This window comes from Rattus norvegicus, chromosome 4 (assembly GCF_021556685.1).
Source record: "Rattus norvegicus strain SHRSP/BbbUtx chromosome 4, alternate assembly SHRSP_T2T, whole genome shotgun sequence".
In the NCBI taxonomy this organism is placed as follows: Eukaryota; Metazoa; Chordata; class Mammalia; order Rodentia; family Muridae; genus Rattus; species Rattus norvegicus.
In genome coordinates this window covers 15,250,525-15,267,675 of record NC_141537.1, presented here as the reverse complement: position 1 = coordinate 15,267,675, position 17,151 = coordinate 15,250,525, and the positions used below count along the sequence as shown (strand labels likewise).

At 47.4% G+C, this 17,151-nt stretch overlaps 1 protein-coding gene across 10 annotated transcripts in view; it reads left to right on the top strand.

Annotated features, from left to right (window-relative positions):
- Magi2 (membrane associated guanylate kinase, WW and PDZ domain containing 2) overlaps positions 1-17,151 on the top strand; it is a 1,487,762-nt gene that overhangs the window by 1,450,478 nt on the left and 20,133 nt on the right.

Genomic DNA, 17,151 nt, shown 5'->3' with positions numbered 1-17,151 from the left:
AGACACTGGATATCAGCAGAGCAGCCCTGGCCTTGAGTTCAAGACGAAACCTGTGGCTAGCTGCCTTGCCTTGCTCCGTACTGAGCTTTCCCTACTACACCATCAATATTTCCCTAACTCTGTTCTGTTGTCTCTGGCATTAAGTTTCACCCTAGTTGGCCCAGTAGTGGGAGTGAAGTTCAAACCTGAACATAATTCTCCCTGCGCCCCCCCCCGCCCCCGTGTGTTTGTGCCCATGCGATACTGGGAGTTACAGGAGCTTCTGGGTGACAGTCAGCACTTCCCTTCCTGCCTCCCTCAGTGCATCTTTTCGTTTTGTTACTCTAGAAGAAGGCACAGTGGTCTCTCACCTGACCTCCTTGGCTCTTATGGAATAGTTTGGTGCATAAATAACTGTTCTGGTTGGCATTTCTGCAGAGAGACATCAACAGTCTTGCCCTGCAGACAAAATGTCCTGCCTCCTGCACTGAGTTGATACATTGTTTCCTGGTGAACTGAACATAGCATCTTTGAAAACAATAAAATGGATATTTTGTGAGTTATTTATATAACCTGAGAAGAGAGCAAATAGCAGGAACTCAGTGTCTACTCTCACTTTCAAACTGTTTCCTCTTGTCTTTCATATAGAATGCCTGAGGGGGAAAAGCTATGTTTCTGTATCTAAAAGCCTGAATGAAGCAACTCAGTGCTGTAAATAGCTGGTCCTCATTAGGCTTTGGTTGATAAAAGATACAAAGAAGAAACGCAGATGGTCCACAAGCCTAAGAAAAGACAGTTCACATCCCTAACATCAGAGTACTGACCAAAACCACCGAGAGGAACACTTCACCACAGAGGACCACAAGCACACACACAGCACACAGTAACAAGAAACATGAGTGGCTATAAGTGGGCGTGCCATGGAAACAGAATAATAAGTCCTCAAATGATTGAAGAAGAATCACCTTGGGACCTAACGGTTGAACTTGATCAGAAAGACTTAGAATGGAACCCTAAAGGGACAAGTGTAACAATGCTGGCTGCAATACTATTTAAAATAGTCAAGCCTTGGAAGCACCCCAGATGGCCACATTAGAGGAATGCATTAAGGAGAGGTGGTGCCTCCCGCCCTAGAATATCTTCAGTCTTGCTTTGCTTTGCTTGGAATGCACGCCCTCCCACCTCCACCCCCACCCCAATAGGCTCACATGTTTGAACACTTGGTCCCAAGCTGATGGTGCTGTTGGGGAAGGCTGTGGAACCTTCAGAAGCTAGAACCGTGCTGGAAGAAGGGAGTCACTAGGGACGGTCTGACATCTTACAGGTCTGTAGGCCAGCCTCACTTCCTTCTTGTCCTCTGCTTTTGTGAGCAGCTGTCCTCCTGTTCCCACCACCCCGCCTTCCCCACTGTGAACTGTTAAGTCTGAGTGAACCTGTCCTCCCTTAAACGGCTTCTTGTCAGGTCGCAGCCATCAGAGTAACCAATGCAGACCTTAACAAGAATCCAGGCATACACAACAACATGGCCGGAGCTCTCTTGTTAAACAAAACAAGCTCTTTACAAAAAGATGAATCCTAGGCAGATGCCCTCACACCTGAAGTATCCAGCCTCTGAGAAGGTGGGGCATGGCTGTGAGGATGTGGCCAGGCAGAGTGGGATGATGGATTAGTTTCAGGTTCGTGAGATGACTAGGGATCTGCTGCATTTAACCTGAAATGCTCACAGAGTTAGATGAAAACTTGTGACTTTCTACCATAATATTTTTAAAGAAAAGCACACAGGACACCAATGAGAACTAGTGCGGAGTTAGCACAGGGCCGTTCTGCCTTCTCGATTTATATCGTGAATTGTGCTGGAACCCGGCAGCCCTGGGGCCTGTAGATGAGAGGCAGTGAGGCTCTCAAAGGAGCAGTCGGCAGAGCCCGCTAGACCATTAGAGATGGCACCATCATTTGCCACTTAGTTCAGAGCTTCTTGCCTTTGACTGATTTTGGGATGAGGGCCTGCCTGTGCCGCATCTGTTAGGTTCCAGTGGCTTGCTTATCTAGGCTCCTCCTGACCCGAGCTGCTCTCATAAGAGCTTCTTCCAGTCAGTAGCTGTATTCAGCAGAACTTAACACAGATGTGAGTTAAGAGAACAGGTACCACATTCGCCTTGGTGGGTAACCTCAGCGGTGGCGCTGTACAGAAGACAGGAAGTGTGTCCAAGTGCACTACTGTAAAATGTGAGGTGAAGGTCATAGCATTTTTAACACCTTTTGGGGGGTTTTATTGCATTTTTAATTTATATTTTAAACGTTATCCCATTTCCTGGTCTAACCTCTAGAAACCCTCTATCCCACCCTCCTCCCAACCCCCCAGCTTCTATGAGGGTGCTCCCTCACCGACCCACCCACTTCCTCCCTGCCCTGACATTCCCCTACACTGGGGCATCAAGCCTTGACAGGTTCAAGAGCCTCTCCTCCCACTGATACCTGACAAGGCCATCCTCTGCTACATATGTGGATGGAGCCACAGGTCAGTCCATATGTACTCTTCGGATGGTGGTTTAATCCCTGGGAGCTCTGGTTGGTTGGCATTGTTGTTCTTATGGGGTCTCAAGCCCCTTCAAGCTCTTTCAATCCTCTCTCTAACTCCTCCACTGGGAACCCAATTCTCAGTTCAATAGTTGGCTGCTAGCATTCGCCTCTGTATTTGTCATGCCTTGGTGCAGCCTCTCAGGAGACAGCTATATCATGCTCCTGTCAGCATGCACTTCTTGGCATTCACAATGTTGTCTGAGTTTGGTGGCTGTATATGGAATGCATCCCCAGGCGGGGCAGGCTCTGGATGGCCTTTCAGTCTCTGCTCCACACTTTGTCTTCGTATTTCCTCCTATGAGTATTTTTGTTCCCCCTTCTAAGAAGGTCTGAAGCATCCACACTTTGCTCGCCTTTCTTCTTGAGCATCATATGGTCTGTGGATTGTATCTTGTGTAATCCAAGCTTTTGGGCTAATATCCACTTATCAGTGAGTGCATACCATGTGTGTTCTTTTGTGATTGGGTTACCTCACTCAGGATGATATTTTCTAGCTCATTCCATTTGCCTATGAATTTCATGAAGTCATTGTTTTTCATAGCTGTGTAGTACTCCATTGTGTAAATATACCACGTTTTTTAAATCCATTCCTCTGTTGAGAGACATCTGGGTTCTTTCCAGCTTCTGGCAATTATAAATAAGGCTGCTATGAACATGGTGGAGCATATGTCCTTGTTATATGTTGGAGCATTTTTGGGATCATAGCATTCTTAATGCTTTCTTCAGATACCGAACAAGTTAGCAAGCCCAGCGGTGCCCAGAGCCCCACACGCCACCCAGTTGTGCAGCCTCTATGTTGTATATCTGAATGGACGGCCAGAAAGGAAAAGTCACAGTCAAGGCCTGCCCCTCTAGAAAGTTATGATCTAGTAAAATTGCAATATGCTATCATGTGGATGAAGGACCTTAAAATTACTGACGTCATAAGAGGGTAATACAAACATGGATAAGACCATCGACTGAGTTAGATGCCTCAGGTAGGGGGACTTTTAAAACAAGAATTCCTACCTGTCCCATCTTCAGTACCCTAGTATAAAAACTAAATTACGTAAACTGCAGCCTGCTTTGCTCAAATGTGTATTAAATTTGTTCCCTTTTTAATGTTATCTATAAAGAAGGTACATTATAGGAACTATCACATCTTACTGAGATAGGATAAATTTTGTTTCCCTACTTAGGAAGAAAAGGCGCACCGTTAACTCAGTTTATAACAAGGTGACAATAGACCCCGCTGATCCTCTGAGAGATCTCACAGGAGTATGTTTGAAAAACAATCAAAACACAACAACTAAGGCTCATGCAGGAGGCTGCATGACAGAACGCAGCACATCCCCGCAGCTGCTTCTGTATAAATGGATGACACGACCAAGTCATGCTGTGGTTAAGGGGAGATCTGGGCTGGGGGGGGGGGGGGGGGGGGCCTGGGGACAGCCAGAGACATCTGGAAGAATCCAGAAGAGAAAGAGAAAAGAATAGACTGAGCATGACCAGCAGACTGGACCAAGGGAGAAGCTATAACAGGGTGGATGGGGAAGGAAGGAGTATGAGGGGGAGACAGGGAGGAAGAGGAGAGGAGCAGAAGAGAGGAGAAGAGGCCTGAGGAGAGAGGAGAGAAGGGGGGAGGGAGGGTGGGAGGGAGAGAGAGAGAGAGAGGAAGAAGAAGAGGAGGAGGAGGAGGAGAAGGAGAGGAAGAAGAGAGAAGAGAGGAGAAGAGGCCTGAGGAGAGAGGAGAGAAGGGGGGAGGGAGGGTGGGAGGGAGAGAGAGAGAGAGAGAGAGAGAGAGAGAGAGAGAAGAGAGGAAGAAGAAGAGGAGGAGGAGGAGAGGAAGAAGAGAGAAGAGAGGAGAAGAGGCCTGAGGAGAGAGGAGAGAAGGGGGAGGTGGGGTGGGAGGGAGAGAGAGAGAGAGAAGCCTGTGAGCTAGGATGCTAACATGGACTTTGAAATGTGTAGCAGGTACGGAGGTACTGAAGGAGCCTGAAGGGCAGACAGCACGGGCTTTGATATACTAATAGACACCACAGGAAGCCATATGTCCCTTTTGCCAAAGTTAAGGGAACCTACTTAATAGACTGTTCTTGGCTCCAACCTCCCACTTTTAACCTGGAGAAATGGATGTGCCTCAGTGTCTGAGCCTCACCGACACCACAGGACCCGCTTCTAAATCAGAAAAGAGAATGGGGACCAATAGAGACATCGTATTTACGTATATGCGCGATTCAGCTTATTTTTTACGACTCCCTCCACTTTCCTCAGTTTGTTTTTAAGCTGCACTGACGCCATTTCTCAAGGAAACAGAGAGCTGTATAATCTCACAGCACAGCTCTCTGACAGCTTTAAAGCTCATAGGCCCTCCAATAACTCAGAACCCAAGGGCATCTCTGTATTTTATTTATGTGGAGGAAGCCCAGTCACAGGGAAACCCAAGCCACTTCTGACATCACTCTGGCTCCGTAAGACGAGTTTCTGAGAACTGGGCCTGGAAGGTTTCTGTGGCTGGTGGCAGAACGGACCTATATATAGCACAGTGACTACAGACAGTGACTCATCCACAGAAGCAGAGCAGGCTGACGATCAGGAGGGATTCCCTCACCACCAGGAGACTGTCTTCAGCGGCATCCCCAGACAAAGCAGACTCCTGTGGCTCTAAGAGCTTCCACCCTGGGGAAACCCTGGAGTTGGTGACTTTAAGGGGAATCAGTGAAACGCCCTAGTTATTATCCCTTCTGTTACCAACCAGACCAGGCAGGCCTCCAGGAACTCCTAATCAGGGAGAGACATCTCAAGCCTGCAGGAGGACGATGTCTGTGAGGAGGATAGCTGAGGAATGAAAGACGCAAAGGGAATTTCTCACTGCCTCGCCTAAAAAGCAAGAACCAAGGTCGCAGGTTCTCCTCCGTCTAGTCGTGCTATGATTCGGCTTGGAGACCAGGCAACAGCCACCTCCCAGAAATCCTGGACTGTTCAGTTGAAGTTTGGAACAGACATGTTTAGAGAGTGCTATACCTAGTCTTCAGGACCGCTGTGGCCAAGCTGAGGGGAGTCATTCATATTCACCCTGTCCTTTCAGGGTGCATTCCCTTCTTTCCTTCCTTCCTCCCTTCTTTCCTCCCTTCCTTTCGTTCTTCCTCCTCATCTTCTTCCTTTTTTAACATTGGCATCATTCGATGAGTCTTTGGTATAGAAAACAGAGACTACCTAAATGAATCAGAATACTATTTAAAACCTTGGTCTCTAACAAGGCAGTTTGAATAGGACATCCTTAAGGCCCCGGTAGGTTTTGAGCCAAGGGTGAAAAAACTATTCAAAGGCAACACCGAGTATGAAAATGTATTATACAAACAGAGTCGTGGCACGTAAATAAGTAATTTGATTCACGTATGGGTTGAGGATGGCTTTCGATTGGAAAAAGAGAAAATTTGGACATCCTTTACCTGGCGAATTTCTCTCTTGTGAAAGATTTGTTGATCCTTTGGCATAAGAATCCTACAGCCTTCATTATCAGCCCCAAAATAGAAAACAGTGTTTGGAAAGAGAAATGATGGCATATTTCATAGGCCAAAGGACCACCCGATCGTAGTGTGAGCGTCTCATTGCCAAGAGCACAAGCGTGTGGAAAATTACAGACATAAATTCTGAAACGCATCGGTGTTCAGTGAGATCCTCAGTACTTAGGGGTCTCATTTTCCTCTTCTGAACCAAATAAGAAAACATTGAGGCGTCCTTCTAATGCTTGAGAAGAAGCAGAACATTGATAGTTTTGTTCCTCCGTATACTCTTAGAGAGTGTCATCGGGTACAGCCTCGCAGTCTGCACCCTTGGAACTGGCTGGTTTTCTTCATCAAGTTCTAATAGAGCCCCCGTGCCCACGCCCACCCCCACACACAACTCGGGGTGGAGAAACGGTGTTAAAGCTGTAAGGTGCTGTCCCACAACCACTGCAACATCGTGGAATTGCAGTCCTCTCTGCAACCGTTAGTCACAGGAGAGAGCAGGTTACAGAGCCCTCGACAGAGATCTGTGGTGGGCGAGCATTTCAGAGAGGGATTCAGGCAGGAATAACCCCACAGAGTTAGCCCAGGTAGGAGTGCTAAGTGCAGGCCTCAGCCCTTCCTGCTCTGAGTCGGAAATGAACTGAACCTGCTCACCACCTATCTCCGAATATGTCTCTAGTTTGCAACGGTCCCTCCCATTGGTCAAGCTAGTAACCCGGAAGTGATTGTGTGGACACTTCTCTTTGAGCTCATGGGTCTCTTTCACGCCTTCAAACACAGGCAGGTTATCACAAGTCTGGAGGCAAAATCTCGAAGGTGCTGCTTTTTCTCTTGTTTGTTTTTAATTCCCCCGTGTTTTCTGTATTTATTGGAAATTCCTCTGAAATAATTTAAGGCCGGGAGTAGATTTACTCTCGGGCTCATCCTCAAATGGGTGGAGCCCAAGACGAACCCCTGCTCTGCCCCAGACACCGTAAAGTGTGGTGCACCCGTCGGTGAGAGCTCAAGCAGGGTATGTGTGAGAGGGAACAAGAAGATACTAGCATTGTGTCTTTTCCAGGTAGTGAGAAATTCTAGCAGTCCCCCTACTGGTGGGGGTGGGGTTGGAGTGGGAGTTAGAGAGGCCCCAGAAACAGGACTGCCCCAGTACCTGATAAAGAAAACCCAGAGAACCTATTCTGGACTTCCCCTATGATTGGCAGCAGAGGAGGAGGGAGAGGAGCCAAGGTGGCAGAAGTGGAAGACAGATGACAAAGTCATCATGAGAAAAATCCAAGAAATCTCAGTAGCTTTAGCCGGGCGGTCTGCTGCTGGGCCACATCTACGCTGACGAGACTCCACTGAGAGGCAAATCTGTTCATTTACTGTCCCAGGAAGTTCCCTGCCTCAGCCTCCCAAGACTTCAGAGCAAGACACACACCCAGGGGAGGACCCCATTGCCCTCGTTTTAATAGCCCTTCTAGATTAATGTCATCTATGAGACAAGCTAATCGTCCTGACTGATTTTTTTTCCCCTCTCTAATTAAGACCAGACACACAGAACACACAGCCACAGGGGGCAGCCTGAGGCTAGTTGTAAGAAATGGGCTATTCTCTGACCAGTGTGTCAAACTTCTCTCTGGTAGTGTGACATTAGTCTACATATGACACAGAGCTAGAAGCAACCACAAATACTTAACTGGTGATGCGGGGTCTTTAAGCTATGTCACATGGCCCATTAATATATTTAATGTTACAAACCAACATGTAGTATGTGACTTTTAAATTATTTAGTCCATATATGTTCTCATTAAGGATGAACATTTTAATGTCAAATGTATGATACCATCTAAGAACTAGTATGGCTTAATTCTATTAGTAAAAACTAATTTAGAAGTCATTATCCATTTTAATTGCGTATTTTGATTTAGATTGTTCCTGCTCTCCAAATCAGAAAATGGCTGCCACCACTATTCCATCGGCCCAAAGCTAACATTGTTCTTTCTTATTAGCGCTTTCATAAATTACCTGATGGGGAAGATTGATTAAAAATAACCTTCACAGGACTCCCAGTGTGGCCCCATGATTTGGACACAGTTAATCCTGTCAGAAATCAGTGCTGATATTTAGCTCCAAATGGAGCTGTTGGCTAATTCTGTCCCCCTGGTTACAATGTTTAGCCTGGAGTAGTACATACGGAAGACACCTTAAACTTGATAGCTGAGCAGCCTTCCCTGTAATGCCCCAGGATCCTTGGGTCTGACTCCTTCTGGCCCCACCCTGCTTTGACATCACATTCCTAGCTGCTCCGTTACTCGACTGTGTATTCATTTTTCAGCTTCTATAGCTTCGAGACTACCAGGTCTGGGGCACCAGACACCATCTGGTTCCTGACCTTGGCTTGGAAAGGAAGGGTACAACAGTTCAGGTATCACAAGGCATATGTGTTAGAGCTGAGCATAGGACAAGCCGGACATGGGATGTCATATCTCCCACCCAGTGTGTCTGTCACGTGGAATAAAGCTTCAGACTCCCCTAAATATCCTCCGTGGAAGTCAGACGCAGTTCACCAGCAAACGAGCAGAGCGTTCTCTGACCTTGGTAGCTAATAAGCGTGTTACCATAGTCACTAAAGACCTTCAATTACAGGAAAAGCCGGAGCGTTTCACAGGGAGGCTGAGGTGTGTCAGTTATACACAAATGGCACTTCCTCTAGCTCAGGCTCCAGTCACAAAAGCTGTGGAGCCCAGTGGAAAAGAACAAACAGACAAACAAATACAGTAGCTGGAAGCAAACAGACTGCTGCCCAGGGCCTTCCCTCACACTGTTTGAGATGTAAAAGGAGCAGGAAAGCAAGCTTCAGACCAGCACTGAGATCACTATCACCCGGTGCTCTTCTTTTCAAGAGACCTCAGTGTAGTCTGTGCCTTAAGGGTCAAGGAGATGACACAGTAGGAAGGTCAGGGGATCCTGAGGTGCTAACTCATTTTTATTTTTGTACCCATCTAATGCTTAGCAATTTAAAAACTAAGGCGTCTTGATTTGCTTCCTCGATCTTTGTTAAGAGAACTGCACAGCTGTAGATGAAATTGAAGTTCAGCTCTGCTTAGTCCTGTCTTCAGATCTCAGAGGGAGGCAAAGAGGGCCATCCCATACATGTGCGTAACCATAAAATTGTTGACTGGAACACAAAAGGCTCAGGAGAATACCATCATTATTCAGATACATTAACACAAAAATGTATTCCTAAGAAGCATCCCTGTATCTTCATAGCACTCCGTGTGCAAGTCTATTAAAGTTCACCGTGGTCATTTCTTTGGGTGCTCTCCTTCCCTAGAATGTGACCTCTACAAGGTCAAAAGAGAAGGTTCGGAACACACATGCCATTCCCAGGGGCTGGCCTGTTGTTCTGCCCCGAGGATGAGGATAATTTCCTCACTGTTTGAATAGAGGGCGAAGCAGAAACAGGGGGCAGAGTTCAGTACACGGCTGTTGCTCTCTTATATACCTCTGACTCTTCCATTTAGAGTCGTCCATCCCAAAGGAAATGCCTGACTCTTTCCAATCTTGTTTGGCTTTAATTCCTACTTGTATCAAAACACGACACTAAAGTCCTTAGTATGGCACCTTGACATTGCCAGTGATTCAGTCGTTATTTCAGTGGTAGTCCTATATGTCACCTGCTTTACACACACACACACACATAACCTTACACACAGACTCATACACATATACACACACTTGCACACATATACACACACTCATGCACACCTACATACTCACACACACTTGCATACACACATAAATACACACACACACACACAACAGTGGCAAGCTACCTTATCTAGTTCATTGACACTGGTATTCTTCTAGTAGACACTCCAAATCAAAATATTTGTTATGGAGGATAATTATCTCTCACTCTATTCCCACACCCATCAGTCTTCCATAATGCTATGATAAAAACAAGGCAAAAATAGAAACCATATTATAATTCTACGTTAAGGTTAAACAAGATGGGACCGGAGAGATGGCTCAGCAGTTTGGGAGCATATACTGCCCTTTCCACATTCCATTCCCAGTGCCCTCGTCCAGCAGCCACAGCCGCCTGTAACTCCAGTCCCCAGCCTCCACCGGTACCAACACTCTCGTGCACACTCACACACAGAGGCACATAATTAAGAATAATAAATCTTTAATTTACAACAAAAGATTAAATATGGCTCTTGGCCAAGGAGATGGTTCCTGGGTACTTGCTAAGTTTGTCAACCTGAGCTCCAAACCCAGGACGACATGGTGGAAAGGGAGAGCACAGTATCCTCTGACCCCTACAGGCATTCCTCCACAGATCCGCGTGCACATGTGCACACAGGCTCACACGCTCCCCTGTACACACATGCTACTAAAAGCAGCAATGTGTCTGCTCAGGATTAACTGATGACACACCTGGAAAGAGAGAGAAGGCCTTGGAAGTTTGGGTCCTGAAAAGGAAATAATAGAACTGTAGATCAGGCCTTCTCCTGTTACCTTCAGTCAAGCTACCCTGGCAAGATGAAAGGATTCAAGGAAAGAGCTTGAACTTAAATGGATAAAGATTTACCCAGGACCAACTGTCCTGGTGCAGTCACTGTGTACATGGCTTCTGGTTTTGCTTCCAGTTAAGAGTTTGGGGGGGGGGGGAATTAAGCTTAATAAAACTAATAATTATATCAACACACATTTTGGGGGCTCAGACTTAACCCTCCTAACGTCTATAACTTGCTTCTTGGCACATTGTGAACGTATTTCCTGTGTCCCAGGGAGAGATGTTGCCAAAAATAAAAAATAAAAATGGGTTGTTCTTTGCTCATCCTGAGCCAATGACAGCGGGAAGTGTTGACTGTGGAGACTTTGGCCACTCAGCAGTTACAAATCCCTTTGACTTGCTTGACTCATTCAAGCTTAAATGCTAAAAAAGCAGAAAGGTAACAACAGCTAGCCTCTGAGACACCCTGTATCCAGCTTTGTCCATGATTCCAAGTGGATATAAACAGAGATTGTGGTCAGAGATTGTGGTCAGGAGGCCAGCTGACCCAAAGCTTACAACAGATCCTACTGAAACTTTCGCCAGCACACGGGTCCAGAGAGCTCACCGTGCTGTGCAGATAGATATCTCCCAGCCCAAATTCCACCGTGAACGCCAGGGCCACTGAGGAACCTGGGAGAGACGCCACAGCCTTTTACAGCAATTTCAGTTTTGAAAACACATCCCCAAGTAATAGACTTGATAAGCAAGCCTTTTCTCAGGAAGTGAAATAAATAAGAAAAGGTCCTTGCTCTATAAAAGCCTTTGTCTGACTGTTTCCTACAAGGCAGTTTTATAAAGAAGGTAGTGGATGAGGATAACATTTAACAGTTAAGAAACGAAGGCCTAGGGTTGGGGATTTAGCTCAGTGGTAGAGCGCTTGCCTAGGAAGCACAAGGCCCTGGGTTCATCCCCAGCTCCAAAAAAAGAAAAAGGAAAAGAAGAAGAAGAAGAAGAAAAAAAAGAAACGAAGGCCTAAAGAGATGAAACAGTTCCCCCAAAGGTCTCACAGGCAGTAAACTGTAGACAATGTACTTGAACCCAAATTCTTTCCACCTCATTGTGCCCTGCTGGCCTGATTCAAAGCTTTCCTGTGCTCTTCAGGGTTTGCTGGTGTCCCAGCATGGCGTCTATGTTGAGGTATGGCTGACCCCCTGGGTCTCTGCTTCTGGCAACTGTGTCAGACAGCTCCATTGTGTGTAAGCAGACATTCTTAGTTTTCATAGTTTGCATCTGCACATAGCTGATCGATGTGGGATATTTCTATGAGATTTAGTCCTGTCTGAGGCCTTTAGAGGGCCTCTTAGGAACTGGTGATCTTTTGGACAACCACCAGTAATAACCGCTCTTACTTAATTGCACGCTGGCTCCATGACTGTGTGCTCCACGGGGTGCCTTAACTTCTTCAGCTCATTCAGATATCACAATGACTCATCAGAGGCAGGAACTATCAACATTCACGTGGCTAAGAGAGGAAGATTTTTGGTGATCTGTCCCATTGGGGGAAATGATCTGGGAACAGAACTTGTGTCATTTGGACTCACAGTCCAGACATTTAAACCCTGCACTACGATCGCAGTAGGCCCCATGCCTTCCTAGACAACCTGTGAGATATCTAGAATTCAAACACACTATGGGCCATTACAGAGAATGTTGACTTTCAGGGAAATAACCAACTTGCCTTGGCCCTGGGCCTCAAAGGTAAGACATGTCTGAAGGACTGAAAAGAGATGTCATTTTAGTTCCTTAAAACGATCCCATTGTCCCTCCTTGGGTAATTCATCAAACTTGGGAATCAAAGAGCAGCGTTCCCAACCACGGGCAGCTGGAGACAAGTTCTTCCGATGCTTTCTCAGTAGGGTCAACCTCCTCCCATGGAGAAAGGAAGAATATATTATTTGACATCTCTGATGGCCTTATCCCCAAGTTGAGTCTTCTTTTGTCCTTTAAAAATGGCCCCTGAGTCTACGGCCATACCACCCTGAACGCGCCCGATCTCGTCTGATCTCGGAAGCAAAAATGGCCCCTGAGCTGGGATGCTGACACAATGCCTATGACCCAGCACTTTGGAAGCAGAGGCAGGAGGATCAGGAGTTCGGGATCACCTCTGGCCGCACAGCAAGTCCAAGGCCAGCCCAGGCTACATGGGGCCATGTTTTAGAAAGGGAAGAAACAGGGGTTGGGGATTTAGCTCAGTGGTAGAGCGCTTGCCTAGAAAGCGCAAGGCCCTGGGTTCGGTCCCCAGCTCCGGGAAAAAAAAAAAAAAAGGGAAGAAACAAAGGAAATACCCCAAGTAAAAAGGCCCACTAGACCTTCCTTTTCCACTGGCCCCTATAACACTGTAGTCGCTGGTCTATGGGAGTCTTACAGCTGTGGTTTCCCCTGTGCCTGACCCTTGCTTTGCCCCAGATAGCTCTCTGAGTAGGAGATGTGGGAGGAAAAGCTACTTTAAAGTGATATGTTCAAGGAGCGACACCAAGGAAAAACCAGCAGGTTGTATAGGCTATAGGCTGTAATCCCAGCCCACCAGCTGCCTCTCAAGGTGCTAACTTCCCACGCCGGTAAGAGCCAGGCAGAGCAAGCTGACCAAGGGTCTAGTGGAAGCAGTGAGTCTTGCTGTGCTGCTGTGGTAACTGAGTCTCGGGGTCAGCAATCTTGGTGGGTTTGTCTTAATGTCGGAGCTCTCTTGGAAGCAACTTCAGAGGAGAAGTACGTGGTCTCTGGGACTAAAACAAAAGTATCTCATTTCCCCTTCCCAGGCACCTCAAGCAGCCCTCCAAGCAGCCAGCAGACCCATCTGGGACACAGTGGAGAACAATGAGCAAACACACACAGCTTAGACCTCTAACGCCTCCCCAAGTTCGCCTCTCTCATCCACGCATAGGGCGGGCTGGGGATCCTTTGCCAGTCTAGGCCCACCAAGAGAACCCAGTAGGGTGACCTGGCCAATGCAGACAACGTGAAGGACATCTATGCGATTAGAAGGTCACCGGGGTCACTCGACTGCTTTCTAGCCAGTTCCTTCCCTTCTGTGCTCTGAGCATAAAGTAGAATAAGCTGAAGTCCTGCTTGCTCACCAACACGACCCAGGATCACTAATTCTCCCATTGTGTTCGTTTGGGGAAAATATATGCAAAAATAGCCCTGCTCCACTAGCCCCAGCAGGGCGTCTCCAGAATGCCCGAGCCAAAGCAGTCTCTGCAACGATTATAATGGTGGATTACGACTTCCCTGGTCAAGTGTGTATTAGACCAGCAGTGGGCTGGAAGCTGCCCTCTGAGTCACTCTCAACGCACAGAACGGGATCAACAGGTCACTTAGAGGCTCATCCACCAGAAGCACAGACTTAGAAAGCAAGTCTGAGGTGGCAGTAGAGCAGGGGGGCGGAGCCAGTCTGAGGCTGCAGTAGAGCAGGGGGCGGAGCCAGTCTGAGGCAGCAGTAGGGGGGGGGGGGGGTCGGAGCCAGGTCTGAGGCAGCAGTAGAGCAGGGGGCAGAGCTGGGTCCAGGACCTCAAGGCTGAGCAGTGATGAGCATAAGCCATTGCCCTTGGAGGGCGTTCACATTTGTCAAGCATTCTCTCCAGTTCATTCGTCTCCAACGCCTTCGCATTCTTCTGGCATAATCACCGTCCCTTTTGTCAACACAAAGTGATTGTCTAAACGACTCAATCAGATTGTGCCATGGGCGACCATTTCTGTATATTATGATTTATTGCCCGTTTGGCCCCAAAGTGCCAGGTACATTCAACAGAAGACACACATTGAAAGAAAGCGTTTTGGTTTTTTTTTTTTCCTTCCCGCTCTGGAGGCCCACAAAATAACAGCAACCCACTCAGGGGAAAGGAAAGATTATCTACGCTGCAGAGGGTCAGTGGCTAAGGACAGCTAGAGAAGGAACTTTAATTTTCCAGTTGACAAAGAACAGGATTCTTGTATTGCAATTTGGTCCTTCCACTGACCTAGAACACAGAGTAGCGTGATAAAGGAGAGGGGACTCCTGGCTTTCACCAAGTCAGAAAAGCATTTGTCACGGCTGCCTGAGAGCACGACGGGAGGCAGGAATCCAATGCTAGCATCCCTCGTCCCCTGCCCTGTCCCTCCGAGCTGGCATTTTAGGGTCTGAATAAATGGTTATTTAAGTGAATCATGCTTGAATAACTCAGCTACTTATGTTTCCCATTAGTAATGAAATCTACAATTTAGGATCTGAAGTTGGAAGCCAGGGTTCAGGGTGGCTGTTTTTAACTATTCGGGGAAGAGCCCATGTCTGTGTGTGTGTGTGTGTGTGTGTGTGTGTGTGTGTGTGTGTGTGTGTGTGGTGTAGGTGTGGAGTACTGTATGTATAGTGCAAAGAAGAGAGTGTGTTCGCATGTGGAAGGCAGAGATTAATATCCCGTGTCTTTCCTCAACTCCTCCTCCACTTTTATTTTATTTTGTAAGACTTATTGGTTTGTGTTAGCTTATTTATACCACATTCATGCCAGAGCCCATGGATGCCCTGGGGCTGGAGTTACAGGTAGTTGTGAGCCACCCGCTATGGGTGCAGGGAACCCATCCTGGTCGTCGGTAAGAACTGTAAGCATCCCCAACCTCTGGGCCGTTTCTCCAGCCCCCTCCACCTTTAACCTCTCACGGAGAGCCTGAGGCTCGACCTCCCTGCCTCCAGCCCAGAGTTCCCCCTCACTTTTAAGTCTTCCTTGTGGTGTTGCCAGTGAAAGAAAGGAGAAGCTGGGGACTAGCTACAGTGTCTGGCCCAGCTGGAAAAGCCTCAGGAACATATCCACTGGATTAATGGACTCCAAGTTGCTTGCTGTGACAATAACTAATTGACTAATATTAGGATTTTAAAAATCTCATGTGTGAATACTAGAGTCATTTGTAGAATCACTTATAATGTCCATAGCATAGGTACCACTCTCCAGTGGTAGAGGAGACGGTGAAGGTGTGGTTTCCACCCTCCTGACTGACCTATCTTCTGAATGTCTTCTTGGGCTGCGGATCCCAATAACACAGCAGGAGATACACTGACTTATGAAACCCACTAAGTAATACACCGTGCTCTCCCTGGAGTTCAGAAGCACGGATTGGCTGGTGAAGCTAAGACTCCCTCCTCCTTCAGAGACCCAGCGTGGGCTTCAGTGCCCACCGCTCCCAGCTGCCCCTTCCTCCCTCAGCTTCAGTTCAAGTGCCCCCTGCTGCTCCCGGGGTGATCCGACCACTACCGAGTCTTTCAGAATCTAGCTAACACCTTAAATCATAATGGTCTTGTGCAGTGCCGGGGAGTGCGGTCAAACACGATTCTCACTCAGGCGTCCAGTGGCGTGAAGGTAGCTCCCTTTGGGGTACAGGAGATTGGACCTAGAGCTTTGTGCGTGCCGTGTTTACTCTACCTCAGAGGTATACCCCAGGAACCCTTTCCACATTGTGTTTTGGAACAGTCTCCCCGAGTCACCCAGGCTGGCCTTATATGTGTGACGCTCCCACCTCCACTCCTCATTCAGTTAACTCTCTGTGGCAAGATGCTTCTTTCTGGTAGAATCTGTATTTTAGGAAAGGGAGACGTGTTTACCTAAGAGCTCCTCAGTAAATTACAGCAGGTGTGACAGAAACAAAAGAGGAAAAGAAAACGGGGAACAGCTACTTCATTAAAAAGTAGGAAGAGATGCTTCTGCTTCTGAGGTGACAAGGACGATTAAGGGTGTATTACTGCTTAAAGTGCATTATTCTATATTTGCGTATGCTTACACAGACACACAGACACACGCCAATATAAAAGCGCCGTTAGGCTGCATCAGAAGATAGATGAGCCCCTTCTTTCTAAAGCCAGCCCAGCTCACTGCCTTCTCCACCCACACTCCCCTCTGCCCACCAGGCATAGTGAAGGCCTGTCTAGAGGGAGGGAAGAGACTGATCTGAAATGGTCTCACCAGACAGCTGTGAGCCTGTTTGTCCTCCAGTCACAGTTAGGGTGCTTCTGCCCCTGAGATCCTGAGAGCCCCTTGGGGACCCCTGACCTATTCCCCATTATGCTTTCCAATTTCCAGTGCTTCCTGCCCTATGCTCTACATTGCTCACCTGTACAGCCCAACAGCGCGTGGCCATGACTCCTGCCTGGTGTCACCGCCTCATAGTACTGTTTGGTCCTCCTTGCCAATGAGATTCCTAAACACCTGCATGGCGGACCTCACAGTGCTGTTCTCTACAAATGAGGAAGCCCCACCCCAGCTTCTTCTCCTATCACCTCACACCTCACCCCAGAGTGTTAATGAAAAGCTTGCTTTCGCTGTAAAATGAGAGACAGAGAGCTGGTTTATCTTGTTTCGTGCTGTTTGCAAAGAACTACTTAAAAGAGAAGTTAATTAAAATGAGAGAGATGATTTTTCCTGCCAGATAAAATTGTAACCAACCTAGTCTTCCCGTAAGACCTTCTCCTAGCGAAGGCCTCCTGCAGCCCCTAAATGAAGCAAGCACTGTGTGAGGTATTTCTGTAGTGTTTTCTCTTTGAACTTCCCTTTAGTGACAACACTACGGTTGGTACCACTTGCCCGCATCTGCCTC